The following is a 25,612-nucleotide window of genomic DNA, read 5'->3' on the forward strand; positions in this document are numbered from 1 at the left end:
GTAATGGATGAAGATTCATTTGGGAAATAGCAATACCAGTTGGGATAAACAAATGTGCTGGTCTCTCTCTCTGAGCCATTTGTATTTGAAAAAAAAGATAAAACAATGTAAAACCTGAATAGTTAAACTATGTTACTTATTTCCTCCCATCAGACAGATCAACCTCTCGGTTTGATCATTTTCATGCCAATGAGGGGAAATGAAACTTCAACTTTTACATTAGCAAGCCCATGCTCTAAACTCTGAGGAAATGCCTTTCCCTTCAGAAAGAAAAGCTTTTTGCATTATGAGATGGTGGTGAAAACTGTAATGGATGAAGATGCATCTGGGAACTAGCAATGCCAGTCAGAATAAATAAAAGCGCTGATTGGTCTCTCTCTTTCTGGTCCATTTCTATTGGGAAAAAAGATAAAACAATATTTTTATAACTGCAAGAAAAGTTAAAAATTAAAAATAATGATTTCCTCCCAACTTACCAGTTTTATTATTTTCATGCCAATGATAAAACTAGAACCTGCAACCTTGGCACTGGTAAACTCGTGCAACTGTCAACAAGCAATGATGGATTGGATAAACACATTTGCTGATCTCAGTTGCTGAGCCATTTGTCATGTAAATAAAGCTAAAGCAATATTTTTATAACAGTAAAAAGCATTACAACTTCAACAATTGACCTATTTCCTCCCAATGCGCAGCTCAACCATTGTCATGCCAATGATGGGACTTTAACCTGCAAACATGCCATTAGTAAACTCATGTTCTAACTTCTGAGAAATGGTGATGCCATTCTTAAAACATACCTTTTTGCATTATGGCATGGCGGTCAAAAGTGTAATGGATGAAGATGTATCTAGGAACCAGCAATGCTAGTTAGGATAAAAAAAACAAGTGCTGGGCTCTATCTGAGAGCCATCTGTATTGAAATAAAAGATAAAATAGTATGGTTATACAATTAAAAGAAATGTTAAAAATGTAACTGTTTTACCTATTTCCTCCAATCACACAGGTCAATATATCCTTTTTTAATGTATCTTTATTTATTTTGGTATTGGTTTAAACCATGTACACCTTACACAAAACAGGAAAAAAACATTTACAAAAAAAACAAAAACAGTGCAAATAAAATCACTTTTCCTGAACACAATTGGTTTTCAGACAAATAGATTATAGCAGTGTTAAGATTAATGTATTAGTAAAGTGTTTGTGCTAGTGCAAAATGCTACAAAATTGCTTAATATAACATGGATCATAAAATACATGCCTGTAAAAATACATTAAAATAGCATTCTTGAAAAACAAAGTAGCCTACCATGTAATATCAATAAAATGAATTCTGTATAAAAATGTCAATACTGCTATTATTAATGGAATGTAATTCCCACAGGATAAATGTAATTAGAAATCGTGTTCTAACAACGAAGCCTCCTCATTAACAAATGACCTAATAAATGTAATTCATACATTGTGTTGCCGAGGACACTGGATCATCAGGTGATTTATAGTTTGGATAATATCCGGTTGCCCACAGAAACAATAACCTTTCTCCAACAAAGACAATTTGGAGCGAAATGGCCTAAATGTCTCCCTTTGGTAAGAGGTTAATTCTAAATCTCAAAAATTGGGATCTCCAATACGCATCTTGAAATTTACTTAGATATCTCGGGAGTGTGCACAAGGGTTTGTCTAATTTAGATATGTGATTTTGAATGTTATATTGGCCACTTTTTTCCATTGTATCACATGAATCCTTTTCTTAACGCCTACAGGATTACAGATTAACACTTCAGCAGATGCATTAATATTCTTAAGTCATTCACTCATTTTCACTCTTTGTCATAAAATCATAAATATGCCTGGCTTTCTAATGTAAAACAGTATTTCACAAAATCACAAAACAAGTTATTAGGAGGGACAAGTAATAATCTATAAAAAATTTAAATTAACATTTTCCATTTTAGCCAGCCATAAAGTGAGATCAATCCCAATTCAAATTAAATAATTGAGATTATACACAGTTTCAAAGGGACAATTAATTTTACCAGGTTTTACTTTCAAGCTTTAAAGTAATCAGTTCACTTGTTAAATGGCTGATCTCCTGTTTATAGAGAATGGACAGCACTATTTTTGTTACACAGAAATTGACGAGTCGTAAAATTGAAAATCTACAATATGCTTTATTTATTCTTTTCATTCTGGAGGCAAATTAAGTATCTTTCACCAGTAGTCTGTGAAAAATGTTTTTTTTTTACATGGGGAGAAATCTAAATAAAAGCCAGTGGGCCTCATTACAACCCTGCCGGTCCGGTAACAACGGTGCCGGTAGGCTTACCTGCACAGTTGCTATGGGACCGACAGAGTACAAGTTTGCAGGTCGGGTGCCTTTCTGCCCGCCAGGTCTGCCCTGACAGGCGGAAAGGCACCCACTTGCAGACTTATGGGGTAATTCATGGAATAAATGTACACAGAAAACGGGGGCGCAAGCGTGAAAATCGCAGCGCACATGTGACAAACCCAACTAATGACAACCATTCCCAACTCCCCAGGGGACAGTGCCTACCCTCTGAGCACCTACATGATGACTCCAATACGGAACCCCACCACACCACCCCAGGTACGATACAAAGCTCTGTTCCCCTGTTGGTGAAAAAAAGGTATGATGATGAATACTCTGAATACTCAAGATTCATCCTACCAGAAGAAATCAGACGGCACACCAAAAAGTGCGAGTCTCTAGCCCTGAAGAAAGTGGTGACACTCATCGCTATACCACTGAAACCAGTCGGCTTTTTATATGACCTGAGTAGAAAAATACGGATCAGGATGATCCCTACATCAGATTGCTCTTTTGACCCCAACACTAATAAGGGCTCGTCATCATAATTTCTTTTTTTCATCAACAGGGGAACGGAGCCTCTGTATACACAAAACAGATCTCCAAAATCCCCTCTAACAAATAGGAGTTACCTATGACGACCAGCCATCCCTGAGTAGTCAAGTTTGAGGTCTAATACTCTACACTTTTAACCAGTTGTAAATTCCAGAAAACGAAAATAAAGATTGAATTATTTATTTGGAAAGCAACGCAGTAAATACATTTCAAACTGTGTGGTAAACTTGAAGAAAAAACTCAGCCATCTAAAAACCACAGATTAATCAAATGTGAAGACAACACACATACTGCATGTTGCATATAACCTGCATCACACACAAGCTGCTGCCTGGCATAGACCTTACACAAAAATGGCAGATGCCAACAAACGGATGGCATGTAGCATAGGCATGGCAGAACTGTCAACCAGCCCCAGATGGAAGTTAAATAGTACTCTCCATGACCCATGTAAAATGCATGTCACCATTCAGTACATGTAAATCACTACGACAAAAAGAACACGTGTCACAGGATGCAACAATGCTAGTGTGTTGCAATACAGTGAAGGAAGGCATATGGATACAGTAATGCTAGGTGACTTTGACATCACACAAGTGAATAGGCATGTAGAAGGCTGAAAAAGGGCTCAGAAGTGTGTGGCTGCAGTACAGTACATGTGTACGGCCTCAACTATCAATAGAAACACAAATGCAGTAATGTCAATGTAGTGTTATGATGGCACTGTAAGGGCAAGTGCAGTCATCATGTGCAAAGTGTTTACAGTGGGTTATAGGGATACAGCAACACCCCAACCCCATTTTGGGGAATCGTTGGGAGGCAGTGCATGTCTCAGACTGGTCGATCAGAGTACTGTGTCGTAAAAGACAGTGTGGGCAGGTGTCAATTGCATCATTTTAGTCATCTGAGACTACAGCAGATGAGATGAGGACAGAAAGCACAACACATGAGGAATCATAAGAAGTTCACCCAGACACGGAGAAGCTACAACACCAGTTGCATAGAGGCAGGGAGGCTGCACCAGAGGGAGGCTTACGCTCGACACAGACGAGGACACCCAAAAAATGGCCGTGATGAGGAACTTACCCCGAGTGAGCATGAAAGGGATGACTAAATACCATGATACGGATGAAATAGCTGAGATGGAGTAGAATGAGTAGCTTGACATGGACCCATAGGGGCCTGCTGGGAATGCGCATGGTCCATGAATGAACACTCATGTCCACTGTGAGTCTGTGCCATCTGCACAGTCCAAGTGAGACACCCTGCATCAAGGACAAAGGATCTACCACACAGTACAGGTCTGGCAGAGTAGCAGAGGGAAGTGAGCATATACACAGAATTTGGGGACATGCCATTGCAGTAGTCCAACATGTGAATCACCAGAACCATGGGTGCTGAGGGACAGAGAGGCAAGGAAGCATGCCCCTGCGGGGGACCAGCTTGCAGGGTGACCTCACAGAGACATCAGTCATGTGATGACATAGGCCGCGTGTTGAGTGGAAGATCATCACAGGCTATCCGCAAACATGTCTGGGAGCAAGGATATGGACAAGAGAGGCTGCTGAGTGTTTGGCATGTAAGGAGGGTGCAGGTGTGGTGATGAGAATTGGCTCCGTGTGCAGCACATGGCCTGTATGCAGACTGTATCACAACAAGCACGTATCAGTCAAGCATTTCATGGGTCACATATGGCAGTCATGACTGCATAGCCTGAACTGGCAGTCAATCACAACATATCACCCAATCACAATACACATGGGCGGAAACACACACCCATCAACATTCACTGGACATTGCATCATAATCCATCATGTCTCCCACTCCTTGGATCTGACCCTCATCGATTAACCCTGCAGTGATTTCGTGTTGCGTAGTGAGTTCTGCCAGTCACCAGAGTAGAGGCATAATTAGAAGCCCGCTTGTTTTTGCTCGGCGTCTGAGGTCAGACCAACACTTATAGCAATCATCAGCTGTGCGCTTCTCAAATCCCATTGCACTGACACGTTCCGTGATGCACTGCCATTGGGCCCTACGCTGGGCAGGCGTAGTAGTGCACCCTGCCATCACCAGCATTTTGCATTTGTGTGCCAAAAGGAACCCACAACACCCATGACCAAGCCCCGCAGGCAGCCACACCACACGGGACCCCCAACACCTGTCACAAAACCCTGCAGGCTGCCCATCACCCGTGACCATACCCCGCAGGCAGCCTACACCAAATGGGACCCCCCTACAGCTGTCATCATACCCTGCAGCAGCCCATCACCCATGACCATACCCCGCAGGCAGCCCAAACCACAGGGGACCACCCCAAGACCGGTCACAATACCCTGCAGGCAACCCATCACCCGCGACCATACCCCACAGCCAGACCACACCAGAGGGGACCCCCCCTACACCTGTCACCATACCATGCAGGCAGCCCAGCACCCGTGACCATACCCCGCAGGCAGCCCACACCATAGGGGACAACCCAACCCCCATCACAATACACTGCAGGCAGCCCATCACCCGTGACCATACCCCACAGCCAGCCCACACCACAGGGGACCCCCCTACACCTGTGGGCATGCCCTGCAGGCAGCCCGCACCACAAGGGACCCCACAACACCCATGACCATGCCCCGCAGGCAGCCCACAACACAAGGGACCCCCCAACACCCAAAGACCATGCCCCGCAGGCAGCCCACACCACAAGGGACCCCTCAACACCCATGACCATGTCCCGCAAGCAGCCACAACACAGGGGACCCCACAACACCCATGACCATGCCCCACAGGCAGCCCACAACTCAGTGGACCCCCATACACCTGTGGCCATGCCCCACAGGTAGCCCACATGACAGGGGACCCCTCAACACACATGACCATACCCTGCAGGCAGCCCATCACCCGTGACCATGCCCCACAGGCATCCCACACCACAAGGGACCCCCCAACACCCATGACCATGCCCCACAGGCCGCCCAGACCACTGGGGACCCCCTGCACCCGTCACCACATGGGCAGCCCTTTCCACGCTAATTTGGCTGGCACAAGCGGGTACGTAATTTTGCAGGGGTATGCGAGGCACTTTCCACGCGATTTGACTGGCACGAGCAGGGTATGTGATTTCGCAGGGGTACGCTAGGCATTTTTCACGCGCTTTGTCTGGTGGGAGCAGGGTACGGGATTTCGCGGGTGTACGTGAGGCCTTTTCACGCGATTTCACTGCCTGCTTCTGCGCTGGATTCCATGAATTGTGCCCTTAGACGGTATAAATTATAAATCGTGCCAGTGCTACCGTCCTCCCCATTCCCATTTAGTCCTATTGGACTCAAATGGGAATAGGGAGTCACTTTTTTCTGATACCAGAAAAAATACACAACTCCGGCATCAGCCTGCCATTCTTACCTGTAATGAGGCCCCATGTATTTAATCTGAGTTACAGGTTCAATTGAAGTTGGGACGATTTTCCAGGAGAATGTATATGACTTTATAGAATTTCTATGGAATCTTAAAATTGTTGTATTGCTTGTATTAATGATTAGGTAATTATTATCTGCATATTGAATATGGAATTAATAAGTAGCTGAAGAGCCAGTTGTGTTCAGTCTAATAAAATAACGTCAACCGCATAAGCCAGCCAAAATCATTTTAAGACATTTACCATGGGGGTAGCAAAGGATATGATAGCAAGGTGCTTGTCCATGACGGACAAATACAAATGAAAAATACAGAGTGGCAACACACATCTTTGTCGTAGACCTCTATTTGTTGCATAATTTTAAGAGAGGGTACCACGCTGCTCTAATCTTACTTTTAGGCGTGTGTCCATTTGCAGGTAGACCAAAATGGACAACAGTGGTTTAGGTATATGCCAGTCCTCCAGGTTTCTCATAATAAACATATGTTGACTGTATAGAAAGCTAAAGAAAAATCAATGCATGCAGCAAAAATGGGTATAGTGTTTTTTAGCCAGGCTCTTTGCTGAATAGCATCGAAAATAAATGCACATAAAGTAGTTTCAAGCCCTTTCCTGAATCCTGTTTGAAATGTACCCAGGCAACCCGTAGCAACCACCCACTGAGCAAAATTGCATAAAATGAATGATGCAAATATTTTGCTTTCATCGTCAAGGAGAGCAATGGGACATTAATTAACCGGGTTTAATCAATCGTTTTTTTATATATTGGGATTATAATAGAACATTTCCAAGAGTTATGGTCAGATATGATCCAATCACATTTTGAGCATTCCTTGAGGTGTTGCATGGGGACCTCTGAGCCATCATGTTGCAGATGCAATCATCTCAGTCCTGCATTGCCACTGCCATGGAGGACCAGGCCAGGGCTATGAGTGGTGAACCTCCCTTACCACTACCACATTCTGATGCTACACCAGAGGGTGGCAACAGCAGCGATAGGTCTCCAGATCCATGCTATCCATGTGGCCCATTAACCCATGGAGTTTTTTTTTTCTTCTCATCATCCACACATGTGGATGTTGACGTGCACCCTGCATCTCCTCCCTCCTGGGTGGGACTCCTCTCCTCCCCGGTCCACCATGGGCATTTTTGAATTTCTTTACTTGCTTTTTGTCTATTGTGCATTTATGGGACAGTGTGTTGCTCTGTGTGGCATCCGAGGGCTTCCACTGTAGGTTCCAGCTGGACCCATGCAGGCTTGTGTCGTGTTGGTTGTTGGTACACTCCCTGTTTCTGCCTTAGGGTCCAGACACACATGCCACTCCTGCTTACCCTTTCCATGGGGTTGCAAGGAGTGCAGCATGTAAAAGTAACTTACGCAGAGGCATTGGGCTTCCATTATATCTGTGGGCAGTCTCAAGTCCGATCTGTGTATACACCCCATGTGGGATTCATGATTGTTTGTCCAATGCATGGCTAGCATCCCTTTTTGTTTGGACATTGAGATCCATCCTTTGTTCATGTTCCATCTTCATGTATTAGCTTGCCTATCTCCATTATTGTTAGCCTTCCTGCTGTATGCGTTTCCCTGCCCCCTTTAGTAAACAGTGCACATGTAAATACAAGGGTACCATGTGCAAGTTACGACAGATTGAGGTGCATGTGCAATTATGATTGGTCACTGATAGACAGATTCACTCTTGGGTCCTGTGTTTCTGGTATGTTGTACTGGCCAATTGATTTTCCTGTGTACATTATTATTTTGTTGTGTGAGAATGAGTTATTTCTGAACTTGTTTCGTTGATGGTTGAGCTCTTTGTGACAGTAGTGTTATGTGTTGGCCATTTCTTGGTCTCTTTTGACATTGCATGCCATGGCATGGTGTGTCAACCAGGTGACATGAAGTGTGGGAGGGTTTAGATGACATACCAGTATTTGTATGTGTGCTTTGGAATGGTGTTAGTGGCATACTGCAACTTCCATGTGTTCCTTTTGTGCCCACCAGATTGAGTTATTTTAACTTATAAGTGATGCACACAATGTAGCACTTCCATTGACAGATTCTCAGGGTGGTAAGGTTGGGACAGATGATTGCCCATTTGTCATCATCAATTGTCAGCTGGAATGTGCCAGGGCTGCGTGCACAATGCAGGGGGTGGATTTTGGGTGAAAAATTGTGCCACAAGCTGGGTATAGGCTGTCTCGCCACATGCCCTTTCCCCTTCCATGCGCAGCTGCCGTGCATGTGGTTGGGGATGTGAGGGCACCAGCATATCCACTGGTACGCCATGCCGTGTTGCAACGTTGTGCAGGACACATGCTGCCACAATGATCCTGCACACTACTTGTGGTGCATATTTTAGCTCACCACCAGAGTGGTCAAGGGAGCGGAAACGTGACTTTAGCACTCCGAATGTGCGCTCCACTATGGCCCTAGTTGCTATATGGACTGCAATGTATCTTACCTGGGGTGGTGTGGTGAAGCTCCGTATTGGCAGCACCATGTAGGTTTTTAGAGGGTAGGCACTGTCCCCTGTGGAGGTTACATGGTTTGTCAGTGGTGTGGTTTTGTCTGTGTCAGACATGCACGCATTGCAGGGACATTTGTACTCACCAATGAGCCATGTGTTGCCATGCCTCCCAGCTTCCAGGGCCCGGTGTAGGGGTGACCTTCTGAATATCGAACTATCATGGGTGGACCCTGGATAGTTAGCATATACAGAGGTAATGATTCCCTTGGAATCACATACAACCTGCACGTTGATGGAATGCCAGTGCTTGTGATTGCGTTAGATGTGCTCTGTGGCCCTAGGTGGACATAGGGCCACATGGGTGCAATCAATGGCACCAAGCACTTTAGGGAATGCCGCCACCCCGTAAAAGTCATGGACCACGGCCTGCCTTTCTGCGGGGGTCCTGGGCATGTGTATGTGCGTGCGGACTGAGGGGCATGCAGTCATGATTGCCAACACCTGCTGTAGGCAGTGTGACTGCGTGGGCTGTGAAATGCCCCCAACTATGGCAGTTGTCTGATTAAATGACTCAGTGGCCAAAAAAAGCAGTACATTGAGCACCTTTTCCAAGGGGCTCAGTGCTTGGGAGCACAGGGTGGGTGATTTGAGGTTATCTTCCCACTCCATGACCAGGTCTAATTTGATATGAGGTGAAACCCTATACCTGCCATAGACCTGGTCATCATGCATCCCAAAAAGGCAGGTCCCTGGGGAAGAAAATGCGAGCCCTGGCTATCCTCCTCCTCCTGAGGTGTCCCGCGATCACTGCTGCAATAAATGGTACATTCATCGTGCTGATTATGTGCCGTGGTTTTTCATGCGTCCTTTTTATGCATTGTTTTTCGTGCACTGTGACGCTTACGCCTGCTTTCGCATGGCAGACGTGTTTCTGGATTTGCCAGTCATTTTCTGCGCACCAGAGAGCCCTGTTAGATTCCATGAATATGTGTTCTTAGCGCGCCTATGGGGGTTGGGAGGATTTTACTGCGGTACTTCTCACGTTACGCCTACATTTTCGCTTGTTGTTCCCCATTCCAAGTGTTCTGCCCCCTTTTTGGGTGACTGCACGAGATGGTATGTGCCTTAGCTGGAAGTCTTGCGCAAGGCATTCGTGGTGACGTGTTGGACCTGAGGGGATTCAGCGCAAGTCTCGGGTAAGCCCCGCACATTGTGTTCCATGAATCGACAAACGGGCGTTTGCGCGCCTTTTGCACGCAAACGCCCCTTTTTCGGTGCAATTTAATTCCATGAATCGGGACCTTAGTGCTTTCATCACTATCAGGTAAGTTGAACCTGCAATTTTGCCACTGGTAATCCCATGCTCTTATCACAGAGCTGCTTCTTAAATCATAGCTTTTCACATTATAACATGCCGTCAAAGGTGTAATCTGGCAACTAGCAATGCCGGCTGGGATAAACAAAGGTGCTGGTCTCTCTCTCTCTCTGAGCTATTTGTAATAGAAATAAAGATAAAACAATATTAGAAAGTAAAAAAACATTCAAAATGAAAACATTTTAGAGGAGAGGGGTACTGGTCTCATAACAAAGAAATATATATTTTTTTTATTGTAACATTTAGTTTGATTACAAACTTGAATTACAAATTTCATATTCATCAAATTCACTCCCCTTGGCAATTTCATAGTTTAAAGATTTCATATCTAATTAAAAGATAAGGCGACAGCGATCATGAGACAATCAATAGGAAAAGGATGAGACGAGAAAATATGATTAAGTCCTCGTATTTTCTCTTTACACTGTATCTTTCTCTGTAGTGTTTTCAGCATTTGTCAGAATCTTCTATAAAAAGTAAACTACAGCACATGTCAATGGGACATGGTTGCTTGATAGCAGCTGGTACCACCACTCCTCCATGTTACCCTTTATAGGAGTGTATTTTCCCAGAAACAGAGATCTTGAGTTAGTTAGTTCTTGACATTCCATAAGAAGATGTTTTAAAGACTCAACTGAGGTCTTACAAAAACTACAGCAATTGTCGCTGGTTTCTTCATCATATCTATACCACAATATCTCTTTAGTTTTATACGCATTCAACCTGAGCCTTAGAAAATGATTGCGATGGAGTCTTGATGGAAATTTTGCTAGATATTTTTGAAAATGATCTAAGCTATTTGCCGCTATTCCTAAATATAGAGAAGTTGTCCATTTGTTCTTCCTTTCGTTGTTTTGCAACCAGTTCCATAGTCTCTGTTTATTTTTTGCTATTTGTGGAGTGGACATTACTGTTTCCCCTTTTATATCTGCGCAGTCAAACATGTTCTTTAGTTTTTTGGCCCAAGTTAGTAGAATCTGATACGATGGAGCTTGATCTGTCAAGGACATTTTTCTTAATGCAGCAATTGATCTTCATAAGACTGTGCTGTATATTGATTCAAGGCCAAGCTCATGTCTAATTAAAATTATGGAAACATTGGATGGCAGCCTAAGAACACGTCTCCAGAACTGACCTTCTAAAATGGACCACATATTGGTGGCCAAGGTTCCAACCTGCCTCTGCACCAAATGTGATAGATGGAATATCAGGGAACTAAGGGGGAGCATGTGGATGCTGCAGAGCATTGTCACATACATGGAGCTGATCTGGAAAGATCCAACTTTCACTTGTTCTTAGTCAAGGAAGAATTTCAGAAATGTGGGCCTTCAATGGTGGCTTATTCTAGACAATTAATGAGGGTGTTATGGCAAACAGTATTGAGGTGGGTGGATAGATCCAGGGGTATTAATATATTCTTTTTTGGCAAGGGATCTACTATCTTTGGCGCTCCAGAGGTTTTGGACTGCAGATCTCATTGTAAGTGATTTCAATCAGGCACACACCCAAATTTCGTCCAGCATGTAGTGCACAATTGAAGCCCTTATTTATTTTGTCTATAGGTTCAATATTCTGAACGATTTCCACTCATACCACACCCTTTTCCTGAGATCCCCCCCCCCGGTCACACTGAACCAGGAATCAGGTTAGTTTGCAAAAGTAAATATTTATTTATGTATTTAAAATGTAATCACAATATATTTTAATAGGTAAAGAACAATCACCAATGGGGTGACAGAACACTGAATAATATCTTTAATACACTAAGAATCAAATAAGGAATGAGCATAAGACAAATGCAGCACAGAAATAATAATTTTGAATTGGTGGAGAACAGACAGCACGATGGTTAGAGGGTCCCCCTGCAACACCCCTCAACCCCCCAATAGGCAATTAAATAGATAAGAGGAGAGAGCAGGTATTCAGGAATAGCACAAATCAAACAGAATATCACTCCCACCTTCCCCTTTCTAAACACAAGAGAAAAACGGAATTGACTATTCACTGTCAGAATGGTCTATCATAAAAACTGAGGGCGTTATAGAGGTTTTAGTAAAGGTCGTTTTTGTAAAATAGGTGCGAGAATGGAAAACAGAAATGCACTTTGAAAAGACAGATGAGTTGATTACAATAGATTATGACTATGAAAAAGAGAATGCCACAGATGGATCTTACAGTCACGTGATCAGTGTAACCCGCCTGCTGTGGATACTCTACTTCTTCAGATGAGAAACGAAATCAGCGCAAAAATAGTTCTAGCAAGACAATGGTTGTGAATTAGAGATGGGATGGGTTTGAGATAGGGATCAGACAATGCAGATATAGTAGGGTCACTTTTCTTGCCATTAATACTCACAGAATAAGTTATTAAATTGGACCGTCAGTTCTGGTCATGGATTGGGCAGGTCCACTGGTAAACAGGCACCTCTGGAGGGATTTTGGTCAGCGGCGCGATTCTGGTCAAGTTTGGACTGCACCTCAGACTGGATTTGTAAGGGCCCCTTCTGGTGACTGGACGCGGTAGATAGCCGGATACAAGTTTTCAGCGGGCAAGCCTAATGGTAGCCAGCCCAGCTGAATTAAAATGAAGTCCCTTCAGGTTTGGGATTTTTGCAATTGGGTCAGGCTAGCAATAATTTTGCAATGCTAGAATCTGGATTCTGCAAGGAAATCTGGAACTCTCAAAGAATTCTGGAGTCAGCTACAAAATGAACAGTTCTGGAATAAGGTGCTGCGCAGACATCTGGATGGGTTCTGTAAGCAGGGTGTTCTGGAAGCAATGTGTAGAGTAGCTATGTGTAGTGCCCTTCCTATATTTATCCATTCCAAATTTTATGGCGTGGGCAGAACTTCAGAACACACCCCCTATCTGTGAGTGGCTACAGGCGTGCGCTTCATTTTGCTTGGCAGCTTAAACAGGGCTGTCATGTTATGACAGGATTTGGGAACTCCCACCTGGATTTTTACCCAAAACATACTTTTGCACAGATGTACATTCCTACCATTATGTACCCTCATAAAATTAGACACATTTTTTACACATTTTATTGTCTACATTTACATCCAATTTCCATCTTTGTGAGAGCTGTATTCATCATTTTACAGATTTTTGTCAATTTTACCCACAACACTTTAGATTCATCATTTCTAATTCGATACACCTCTGGGCGCTGATCAGTGGATCGTGTACATACAATTTTAAGCTTGCAACATTAATAGTTTTGCCACAATCAGTGTTTTAGTGTATCCTTTGTTCCTTATGTGGTAAAAACACCTACCACATCTTCAACTGTCCAGCATGAGTTCAGGTTTATAAGTTTGTATTTTTCACTTGTCTACTTATTTTGGCTGTCATGTTAAATGTCATACAGTTCTGAGGCAAAAACAAGTAATTTCCATTCAAAATCCAGTCCAGGTTTTTTTTTCATGCTTCCCAAAGTGAGCAGATGGCCAGTCCTTTGAAGTTCACTGAGAAACCTCCCCCACATCCTGCTCCTCCTTGCAGAGATCAATTCTCAGCATGTCCTTTTTCTTTGATCAGTCAGCAGATGAATGTCTAATGCAACCCCTTTGAGTGGCTTGCTGGGATTATGTGTGACCCTTAAACAGCCATTAGCCTTCCTGTTCTCAAAGGAGTGTGAACTGGATATGTCAGTTTTCCCAGGCCAGGCCCTGTCAGATCAGAATTCACATGTGGATTGGCTTCAGACTGGGCTCTGGACATTAAAATCTTTTCAGTTCACATTTAAAATATAAGTACAAAGTATAAAGGATTTAACCATTTTAAAAGAATTAGCCCTTCACCAACATACTTGAAATAGTGGATTTTGCAACTTTTCAGGACACAGAAATACTTTTAAGCTAAGTTTGACAGACAATTTCTTTAGGCAATTGTCAGGCTGTGATGCCTGGATTCCTCTGACTGCCTTGAGGATCCATGATTCCAGCACACTCTCCTTTCAATAATTCACTGGGGAAAATAACTGAATGTAGTGCCAAAACATCACTTTGGAGGTTGCCCTTGATTAGAAAATTGTAATTAGGGGCATTTTCAAATTTTAGCCATTCTGTGGGCTTGTTTCCAATGACAGATGACAGATGACAGCAGTGATGCCTGCTTTTACACCACTTTGCCAGTGTAGTCCCATTGACCACTTTGCAAGGTGTGCTGTCCCATTGATGGTTTATGAACTCTGCATAATTTTGCAGCCTTAGTGCGCACATGGGTAATTGCCTCCATTCTTGCCAATTTCCTTTCCTCATTTGTAGGGGTGCAGTGTGGCGCAGTGGCGTGGATAAAAATACTCCACATATCCCTCCCCGACTCCATTGTGACCTCCAGTCATGGGGGAGTTGGGAAAGTGGTATTATTTTTCTTCCGGTCCAGGTGAAACATCTGGATGCTTCTCCTATCAGCGATAGATGCAACATGCTCTCCTTGCTGATTCTGGTTGGGAGTATGGAGCGACACTCTGGGCTCTTGGTTCTTTGTCCAGTCCCCGAGGAGTCCTCCTTGGTGATTGCATGTTCCTTAGTTCCAGTGCTAGAAAACAGAACATAGCATGTTATGGAAATTTCCCCACTACTACTCCCCGAGGGGTGTAGTGGGGCATATGCATGCATTGAATTACAATATTCCCCGCCTATGTTTAATCATGGTCTTAACACTCTACTCGCACATACACAGTGAACATTTAGTAATTCTTTTATGTTTCCGGATTTTCCCCCTCTGGGTTTCTGGTCGGCTCCTCTATTTGCCGCAAAGTATGCCTGGTATAGCAACTTTTTAGATGGTTTATGTGGCCCACTTGTCTTCCCCTTCTGTCAAACTGCCCTTGGGGATGAAGATTTTGTAGGTGACTGGTGAGATTCTGTCCACAATTTCAAAAGGACCTCTTTGGAAATTGTACAAGTAGACCCAGTCTCCTACTTGATATTCCTTTTTCGTTATCTTAAAGTCATAGTGGGTCTTCATACTGTCTGCAGATCTTTCTAGATTCTGCTGAGCATAGGCAAAAGCATGTTGAATGTGTTTTCTCAGATTCTCAACATACTCATGAGTTGTGGAGGCGTTTATCAAGGTCTGCTCTTGGGTTCTGTAGAACAGATGCTGGGGTAACACCATCCTTCGTCCAGTCATCAGCTCAAATGGAGACATTTTTGTCACAGAAGAAGGGGTAGATCTGATGGCCATCAGGACAGGGGTAATCGAATGTCCCAACTTGGCCCAGAATCTTCCACAAACTTGTTTATTATGCTCACAATGGTTTTATTTTACCTCTCAACTCCACCACTAGAGGACTTTCGATAGGCAATGTGTAGTTTCCTTTTGACCCCAAGTATCTCCCACATCTTTGTCATCACTTCGCTAGTGAAGTGGCTACCTCGGTCTGACTCAATTCTTTGGGGTAGTCCAAAACACAAGAAGATGTGATTGATCATCAGGGCAGCTGCTGTTTCTGCCTTGCAATTTGGGGCCGGGAGAAATTCCACCCATTTAGTAAACAAGCATGTTACAGTCAACATGTACTTGTTCCCCCTAAAGGAGCAAATCACGGGCCCGATAAAATCGACTTGTAAATCTGACCAAGGCAGTGTCATCCCCCTCTTTTGGAGGGGAGCACGGTGTGTGAGTGATGTTGGCTGAAATTGTGCACACACAAGACACCCCTTCAAGTATTGGTCGAGGTCCTGCACCATGTGTGGCCAGTATGCAACCTCTCGCAAGATTTCTAATGTCATATGAAACCCCCGATGTCCGGCTGTGACCGCATCATGGGCGTGACTTAGCATCAGGCTTTGAAATGAGGTAGGGACCACCCACTGGTCATGGCCAGATATGGATCTCCTTACCAACAAACGGTTTCCGATTTGGAATATTTTTGGACATTTTATCAACACTCTGAGGTCCTCTATCCCAATGTAATCGGTATTCATCAGGGGAAAGTTCTCAGGGTCCTCAATGTGTTGATAAAATTTACCAATTATTGGATCCCCTTTTTGAGCCGTAATCAAATCAGCATCTGAGGTCTCCTTACTCCATTGTGCAGCTGAGAGTTCATTGTGAGCATTTGTCTGGGACCTAATGATAGCAGTGACCTGGATTTCCCCAACAGGTACTCGATCTCCAGTAGATCCCCTTCGATGGCTCCCGTTTTGGTCAGCTAATCAGCTAGGTCATTTCCAGTTTTGTCTGGTCCCTCTACTTTAGAATGACCCTTGATCTTTTTCCAGTAGATGGTCATCCCATTCGAGGTGAACAGATCATCAATATTTTGTATTAAATTGCCGTGTTTTAATGGTTTATTATAAGCACATAGCATGCCTCTGGTTTTCCAGTTAACCAGGTGCTCCACTAACCCGTTCCGTACATAATCTGAATCAGTGATTATGGCCAGTTCGTGGAGTTGGTGTTGGACGGCAGTGAGGATGGATTGGTGCACAGCCATCAGCTCTGCCACTTGACTACTTCAGGGACCAATTTTGTACCCAGCGGAGGGTTCTGGGCATCATTCACCCATGCATTCCCCACGCCGGCCACAAGTTCCTTTTCCCCATTGTTGTCAACATGTTAGGAGCACCCATCCACATAGACAGTAGGCATTCCCTCAGACTGGTCTTCATAGACTTTGTGTGGGGAATTAAGGTATGCCTCCATGTTGTCATTGATTTCAAGACATTCGTCCTCGAGACAGTTTTCTCTGGCACAATCATGCAAGTCAGCCAGGCCTTGTGCTAGGGGACTCTTCTTGTTTTGGCCATATCTGACCTCCACAGGAAAGCCTTGCATTGACAGAATCCAGGAAGTTATTCAGGAATTACTCACATTTCGGGCCTGGATTCTGTCACTTTGAAGATATTGCAAAGGTTGGTGTAGAGTCTCCACTGTGATGTGTTCCCCCTGGATAAACGGGCAGTAATTCTTCAATGCCCATACCGTTGCCAGGAGTGCCTTCTCACAATCGTTGAATTTTTCCTCCACACAGGTTAAAGTCTTACTCGCATAGGAGATTACTTTATTGACCTTGTCATGCTTTTGATATAATACTGCAGTCAAGCATGTATTTGAGAACCCTGTCTCCAAGAAGAACTCCTTGTTTTTGACAGGGTAAGCTAGGCAAGGCACTTGTGAGAGGCTTCTTTTGAGTTGTTTTACTGCCTCAGCTTGTTCTGGACCCCACTCCCACTTGACCCCCCCTTCAACAGATGGATCAGGGTCTTGTGATCTCTGCGTAATCCTCAATGAACTTTCTGCTGTAATTAGTCAGTCCAAGGAGGCTCCTTAGTTCCCGCAGAATTGTGGGGTCTTTTATTTTCTGAAGTGCTTCTACTTTCTTTTCCTGGGGACAGAGACCCTCAGGAGTTATCTCATGCCCCAAGAAATTGACACGGGTCCTGCACCAGTGTGCCTTTTGGAAAGAGAGTTTTGCTCCGGCAGCCCTCAACTGTGTCAGAACATAACGGATCTCTGCTATGTGTTCCTCCACAGTTGAGCTTTTGATTAGAACACCATCTACATAGGCCAGGTTGTCCCTTTCACCCAAGTCGGACATGGCCTTATGCAGAAAGATGTTAAATTCATTTCCGGAGTTGATGTATCTGAAAGGAGTCCGGCTCCAAGTGTACTGCTTCCCCCAAAAGGTAAAGGCCAGCTTGTATTGGTCCTCCCTACTGACAGGTACAGTCCAGTACCCATTGGTCAGGTCAATGGCAGTGCATACATTTGACCCTTGGATCTGGGCCAGCCCTTGGTCAATGTAGGGCACAGGCCATCGGGAAGTATGGGCCCGTTTGTTGAGCTCCCTTAGGTCAGCACAGAGTCTCACTGGCCGTTTGGTTTCAAAATCCCCAGCACCGGATTATTGAAGGTGCTGTGGACTGGACGAATTATCCCCCGGGACTCAAGGTTCATAATTATTTCAGTAAGGGACTCCATTGATGCGAGAGGCAAGCAATATTGCTTCACAAACACTGGAGTCATGCCAGGGTCCGTGGGAATTGTTGTTGTGTGGATGTCGGTGCGACCACAGTCATATGAGTCCACCGCAAAGAGATCTTGAAAATCTAAGAAAACTTGTTTCAATTTTTGCCTTTGCTGCAGAGTCTCACAGACATCATCTAGTTTGGCTCTCTCTTCAACCATCTGCCTGAAGCCCGTAAAGACTTCTAGTTTGGCTATCTCAACTGTCTACTCCAGCTGGATGGAGAAGTCCCTGGTTAAAGTACTGACTTGGACTGATGGCTTCAGGTGGGGAAGGCAATCCTGGTGGACTTGAAAGATCACCTCATCCCTCCTGAAGTCACAGGTCACATCTTCCTTACTATAAGGGCAGGAAGAGTACAGCAGGAAGTTCCCCCCATGCCAGGTGAAGATCCTGTCTAGTGTTGTGTCATTGTCGCCATCCCTGTCAACACAGTCATTGGGGATTGGTCCTATCAGTTTGTTACCTAAATCTATGGAAAAATGTCAGTCATCAACCGCCATTCCAATAATGGTGCCTGCGCCCAAAGTGATACTCTTTAGGTCGCTGTTATCCACCTCTATTGGAATGGTGTCATGTTCTGTATTGACTAGTGGCGTTGGGTTTAACCCAAACCCTTGCTGTTGAAAATGGGCATTGAGGTGAACATAGGAGTCATGATTTTTCAGTTTCTGTCCTCTTTTAATTTTTACTTTGAGTGGGAATAGTCAGGTCCATTCTGGGATGGTGACTTCCTCTCCAATCTGAATTTCAAATGCATATGGCAGCAGTTGAGCTGACTGAAATGCTTTCTCTGGGTCATCAAAGTCCATGGGATTACCCGTTAATCGGGACCAGGCTTTGAAGTTTATTAGGTCCAAACTAATGACAAAGTGATTGAGAATGTCACTGCCTAAATAAAATGCAGCAGGGACATCTCGCACGACCCAGCAATTATGGACTATGCTCTTGTTGCTTATAGAACTTTTGAGCATACACCTGCTAGGCAGGAAATGTTTGGAATTGGGTGTTTCCAGGTCCATTTCCCATTTGTCTAACAATTTAAATGTGGGAATTGCTGGATCTTTTGGGAGTTTTTGGAACATGGCCTCGCTGATGAAGGTCTTACCGTTGTTCACACACGCTCTGGCGAGAACAGAGTCCATCTCCTCATTTAACTGAATAGGGATGAACAACTGTTCTCCAATTTTCTGAATGTCAGCCAAGCTTTGAGCTGAATTCTCATCATTTTGGACTATATTAGTGGGATTTTCTGATTGTGAATTTGTACAGAATTTCAGAGTGTTCCCTTCCAGTGTGGAATGCCACTTGAGACTAGAAGGGAGGCTGATTTGAAGAAATCGAGAAGAGTTCACATCACCGTTTGGTGGTTCCACAGCTATGACGGTGACGTTGAGTGTGTCATTGTGTTGGAAGTAGAACCTAATTAGGTCCGGTTTTTGTTCAAACATGTGACATATGCCATTTAGACTCACATGGTTGACGCCTTGCTTTAATTTTATTGGCCTGTGGGTCTGGGTCCAGAGGACCTTGTTTACACAATCTATGAGGGGAGACAGCCTGCAGAGGATGTCATTCTCTAATAGACAGGGGGTTCCCTCTGGCACCACAACTAGGACCGGGTGCTTCATTTTGTGTCACCCAATTTTAATTTCCAGCTCTGCAGACCCTTCAACAGGAATTTCCTTCCCGTCAAAGTTCTGGAGCTGTCCAGGAAGAGGGGTGAGAGGGATTTGGTATCTCTCCCCCCTTCCCGAATTTAGCTGCTCAAAGACCCTCTTTGACAGCAAAGTTGCTTGGGATCCAGTGTCCACCAGTGCCGGAATCGCACATTGCCCTTGCACCTGGATGGAGGCGTAGAATCTACCTCCCTTCTCCTCCAAAGGGCAAAGTTAATGGGTGCTCTTGGTAAGCTTAATAGTCAATTTGCTCATTTCTGACACCGGGATAGTTGGGTCAAGAGACGGTGTCGGAGTTGAAGAATCTAGCACAGAATGTGGACACACTGCTATTTGGGGAGTCTTGGGCCCCCCTTGTTCTGTTTCTGGACTGCCCCCCCCTTTCTGGAGGCAATCACCAGAAGTGGTTGGTGAGGTTTGTGATTCCTCTTGGGCTGGTTCTGGGTTACTCCCCCCTTCTAGGAGGCGGTCCCCAGAATGGAGTTGGATAGTTTGGGTATCTGAGCACACAGTTTCATACTCAGTGATTTGAGGAGTCTCTGGCTCCTCCCTTTCTGATTTGGGGCTGCACCCCCCTTTTTTGAGACAGTCCTCAGAAGGGCTTTGGGGAGCTAGGGACTCTCCTCTTCCTCTGGTTCTGGGCCCCCCACCTTTTTGGAGGCAGTCCCCAGAATAAGTTTGGGCATGATCCTGTGTGGGAGCTTGGGAATCTGTAAACAAAAATAGGATAGTTTGATGTGGTGGGGGTTTTTGACTCCCCTGGTTCTGATTCTGGGCTGCCCCCCCCCTTTTTGGAGGCAGTCATCAGAGTTGGTTTGAACAAGGTGATTTTCTTGCTGGTCATTCTGGGGTTTGATGATGAGCGGTTTTAACTCGGTCCCCACCTCTACCCAGTCTTGATCAGGATCTCTTGGGAACTATTTTTCTTTGGGAGGAGTTCCCCCATCCCTGAAGGAGAAGATCCTTTTCCCAGAATCCTCTGAGGACCCCTCTCCTTCAAATTGGAAGATTCAAACCTCCTCCACAAAATGGGCCTTTTTAGGCTCTTTATTCCTCCTACCCGCCCTCTGTTCATTAGGTTGCAGAATTTTGGGGGCAGGAGATTCTGGTTCCGGTTCCTGGGTTTCCAGGGGATTTTCACAAGTGGGGAAGGAAGCTTCCTCTAAGGCTTTACACCCCCCTTCTCCTTGTACCTCCTCCCTGGGAACCGGTGGGTTGTCGGAGTTGTCTCCCCGTCATTGCTCTGGAGCACCAGACCCTTCATTTGAGGAGTTCTGAGTCGCCATGCTCATCTGAGGGTTCTGTTGAGCCCTCAGCATGTGACCCAGATCCTGTGCCAAGTTCTGGATCTTACGCTCCAGTTGGGACACCTGCTCTGGCTGGTAAGGGGTCCTCTGGTCTACCCATGGTTGATCATGGGAAAGGTAACTGTCCCTTCACCCATAATACCCCTGGTTGGGATAGTTTTGGTACCCCTGCACCATTGGCCTCCCCTCTCCTGGATTGGGCTGTCTGGGCTCAGGAAAGTGGGGAAAGAAAGAAGGGTTGTTTTGAGGGTTGATGTTTGGTGGGTACCGGGGAAAGAAACTCATCCCGGCATTTGGGGATTACTGCCCTCCTGGGGAAAGTTAGGAGGGAAGTTTCCTGGGTTGAGAGCTGCCTGGTTGGGTCCCCCCTTTGGCTGGGGGAGTCCACACATGGCCCAGGTTAGGTCTATTGCCCTTGTAACAGGGGCTGATGTAGTCAGGGGAATTAGGGGTCCTATTTGTGGGGATTGGCCCAAGGGCCTTCTGGGTTTTTGATTGGTAGGATTTTGTGCAGGAATGTTTTTAGGCCTCCCTAAAAAGGGGGCCACCTTCACCTGCACCACCTTAGCAGCAGCAGGGGTGTTAGTTGGTTTTGGGCTTTTATAGGCACTTTTATTTTCTACTGGCTTCTGCACTTCGTAGATGTGAGTTGCTTGTTCAATGACCCAGTCTAGTGATCTTTTCTCATGAACGCCCCTCACCAGCTTTGTCATAGTGTATTTAGGGAGGGCAATTGATAAATTCCCTACTGTCTGTGGGCACCCTCCTGGTGGTCTGCGCAAAGGCACGTTTCAGCTCTTGAACACATTCTTGTGGGGCCTGGTCTTCCCCACACTGCAGATTGTAGGCCGCCTTGCAGGCCTGTTGAGGGTTTCTGTGCATTAAGAAGTGCTTTAAGATGGCCGCCCTGTAGGTGGACCACCTTGAATGGTTCTGATCCTCCAGCCCCGCAAAGAAGCTGGAGTATTCAGGTGAAAATGTCCACTTGACATACTGAATACAGCTTTGGCTGTCCTTCAGGTGGAAAGTCTCCATCATTTGCTCAAACAATTCGAGGTGCTCCCAAAATGAATATTTGGCGTTTTGATAGTAGGGCGTTATGCCGCTCCTAATAGCCTTGATTTGCTTCAGGGGATCTTTCAATAGGGCTCTCATAATTGCCCTTTTTAGTTCTGGTCACCCTTGTCCACTCATCCTCTGACTCAGAAGCACTGCTACCAGAGGTGGCTGTCTGATCCTCTAGGCTCTCCCTGATTCTGCGGGCTTAGGAATGACTGGCAGAATGTGGGGGCCTTGTCTCTTGGAACCTGTGGCGCTCAGAAGAGTCTTCTGACTCTCCCTTCCTCCCAGGGTTGGCTGGGTACCCCCCACCCCACTGTCCTAGCTAGGAAGAGGTTTTTAAAATGCTCTTTGTGGGCCTAGTCTCATGGAATTCCCCACCAAATTTGACTGACTGATCTATTCGTAGGGGATATTTTTGAGGATCCAGTTCTCTGATTCTCCCCTCATTAGATGCCTGCCCATCCATTTCTGGGAAGCGCTTATCTGTCAGTCCCATATCTCCCATTGTATTGAAGTCTACCTTTCCCTGTGGCCCTTGGTTTATACGAACCAGTGGACATGAGGGTGGCAGAGTCCATGGAATTGAAGGGATTAAAGTCCCTGATGCCAGGGGTCCTGAGGTTATGCTCAGGGGTTTCCCTTTCCCATCTTACCTCATCTCTGTCAGCCCTAACTCCCTGATGACATGCCAAAATCTGACTCTTTTGTCTCTATTAAGGCCTTACAGGTCTCTATGATTTGTTCTTGCATGGCTATCTGTTGGTGGAGCCTGTCATTCTTTTCACAGAGAGCCTCATTGTCTCTCTGTGCTTCCTGCCTGCATTGGGAGTATTGGGCCAATTTTTGCTGCAGGAGACTCACCTCCTGAGTTTGGTCCTTATTATTCTGATTGTTCTTGGCCAAAGCATCCTCCACCCACCTGGTGTGCTCTAACAGCTTTTCATAATTAGTTTTGATTTCCCAAAACTCCTGAAGGGCCAGATTACTTTGTTTTTAAATGGCTGACTTCCTGGCCTAAGGCGTCCCTCTCCTGATTTAGAGTGCCCCTCTGTGCAGCCAGGTCGCCCCTCTGCTTTTTCTGTGCCCCAGCTTTCTGGCACTCCTCATCAAACTCAGCTTGGGATTCTAGGTCTTTGATAATCAATTTATTATTTTCCTCTTTTAATTGGTCTACCTGGTCTTGTAAGATGACCACCTGTTCTCGTAGACTCTATTAAAAGTTAATTGTTGCGCCAGCTTTTGTTAACTCTGTTTTAAAGAGTCAAACCTTTGCTGACACTCTTTTTGCAGTGTATGTACCTGTGTATCTTGCTCTGCATTCTTTTGCAGTAAGAGAGCCAGATCTTCTTGGAACTTGGTGGCATGTTGCCTAGCCTCTGTTTCAGTTTCTTTGATATCCTGGATCCTTTGCTCTGCAGAGTCCATATTGCTCTGGATTTTCTGCAGGGCTTCCCCTTGCCTCTTTGTTAAATCTACATGGTCTGCATACTTTTCCTGTATGACTCCTATGTGGAGGTACAGGTAGGCCTCTATTTTGACAATTTTACATTGCTCCTCTTTTATTTTTGGGGCCATGTACAGCTCCCTAAGTGCTTGATGTAATGGACCCTTGTCCTGCCAGGTATTAAGGTTGATTTCGGTGATTCCTTGTTTTATTCCCTGCAGCCATACCTGTTCGTCCTGTTCTGGCCATTCACCCCTGACAAACAATTTGTGCAGTAGGTGTTCCCTTGCAATATTAATTTCCACTGGGGTCACCATTCCGGAAATATTAATTTCCTTCTGACTTATCTCAGGGTTACTTTACTTTTGCAAACAGGCCCAACTCCTTTGAGTATTTCTTTTGAGGGGTGCTTGTACAGTGTAGCACAGTATGGTACCCCAACAAGGTGTATGTACCCCTCCGGCTAGCACACTGTGTTAGACTGTCACGAGTGGTAAGTCAATTTCAGGATCCTTCGATAAGCCCCCAAGCTGTAAGTGATTTCAATCCGGCACACACACAAGTCTCGCCCAGCATGTAGTGAGGAATTGAAGCCCTTATTTATTTTGTCTATAAGTTCAATATTCTGAACGATATACCACTCATATCATACCCTTTTCCTGAGACCCCCCCGGTCACACTGAACCGAGAATCAGGGTAGTTTGCAAAGGTAAATATTTATTTATGTATTTAAAATGTAATCACAATATATTTTAATAGGTAAACACCAATCACCAATGGGGTGACAGAACACTGAATAATATCTTTAATGCACTAGGAATGGAATAAGGAATGAGCATTAGACAAATGCAGCACAGAAATAATACTTTTGAATTGGTGGAGAACAGATAGCAATATGGTTACAGGTTCCCCCTGCAACCCCCCTCAACCCCCAATAGGCAATTAAATAGATGTGAGGAGAGAACAGGTATTCAGGAATCGCACAAATGAAACAGAATATCACTCCCACCTTCCCCCTTCTAAACACAAGAGAAAAACAGAATTGACTTTGCAGCTGTCAGAATGGCCTCGAAATTGTCTTTAGAATTGACTGAGCAAAAACACCAAATGTGGTCAAAAACACTTAAATTATGATAAATTCCCATGGAAGCCGCTATGCACAGTTGCACACAATCACAAACAATGATTTAGTCCAAAGAAACCATTTGAAATCTCAAAGTCCAAGTTGGAAGCAGTTTAAAGCTAATTCACACATGTAAAAACCTTTCAGAATTGTAATTTGCGGCAAACCTTTCCTTGCGCGATATTCACTATAACGGGCGAATCGCACTGTTTTGCAATTTTGGGTTCTATGGATAGCTAAGGATGTTAGGTACAAGCAAGAGTTGAAATTTCGTTGCTATCATAAAAACTGAGGGAGTTATAGAGGTTTTTGTAAAGGTCGTTTTTGTAAAGTTCTGGTCATGGATTGGGCAGGTCCACCGTTAAACAGGCACCTCTGGAGGGATTTGGGTCAGCGGCGCGGTTCTGGTCAAGTTTGGACTGCACCTCAGACTGGATTTGTAAGGGCCCCTTCTGGTGACTGGACACAGTAGATAGCCGGATACAAGTTTTCAGCGGGAAAGCCTAATGGTAGCCAGCCAAGATGAATTAAAATTAAGTCCCTTCAGGTTTGGGATTTGTGCAATTGGGTCAGGCTAGCAATAATTTTGCAATGCTAGAGTCTGGATTCTGCAAGGAAATCTGGATCTCTCAAAGAATTCTGGAGTCAGCTACAAAATGAAGAGTTCTGGAATAAGGTGCTGCGCGGACATCTGGATGGGTTCTGGAAGCAGTGTGTTCTGGAAGCAATGTGTAGAGTAGCTATGTATAGTGCCCTTCCTATATTTATCCATCACAAATTTTATGGCGTGGGCAGAACTTCAGAACACACCCCACTATCTGTGAGTGGCTACAGGCGTGCGCTTCATTTTGGTTGGCAGCTTAAACAGGGCTG

The sequence above is a fragment of the Ambystoma mexicanum genome, chromosome 10 (assembly GCF_040938575.1).
Source record: "Ambystoma mexicanum isolate Mex_15411 chromosome 10, UKY_AmexF1_1, whole genome shotgun sequence".
In the NCBI taxonomy this organism is placed as follows: Eukaryota; Metazoa; Chordata; class Amphibia; order Caudata; family Ambystomatidae; genus Ambystoma; species Ambystoma mexicanum.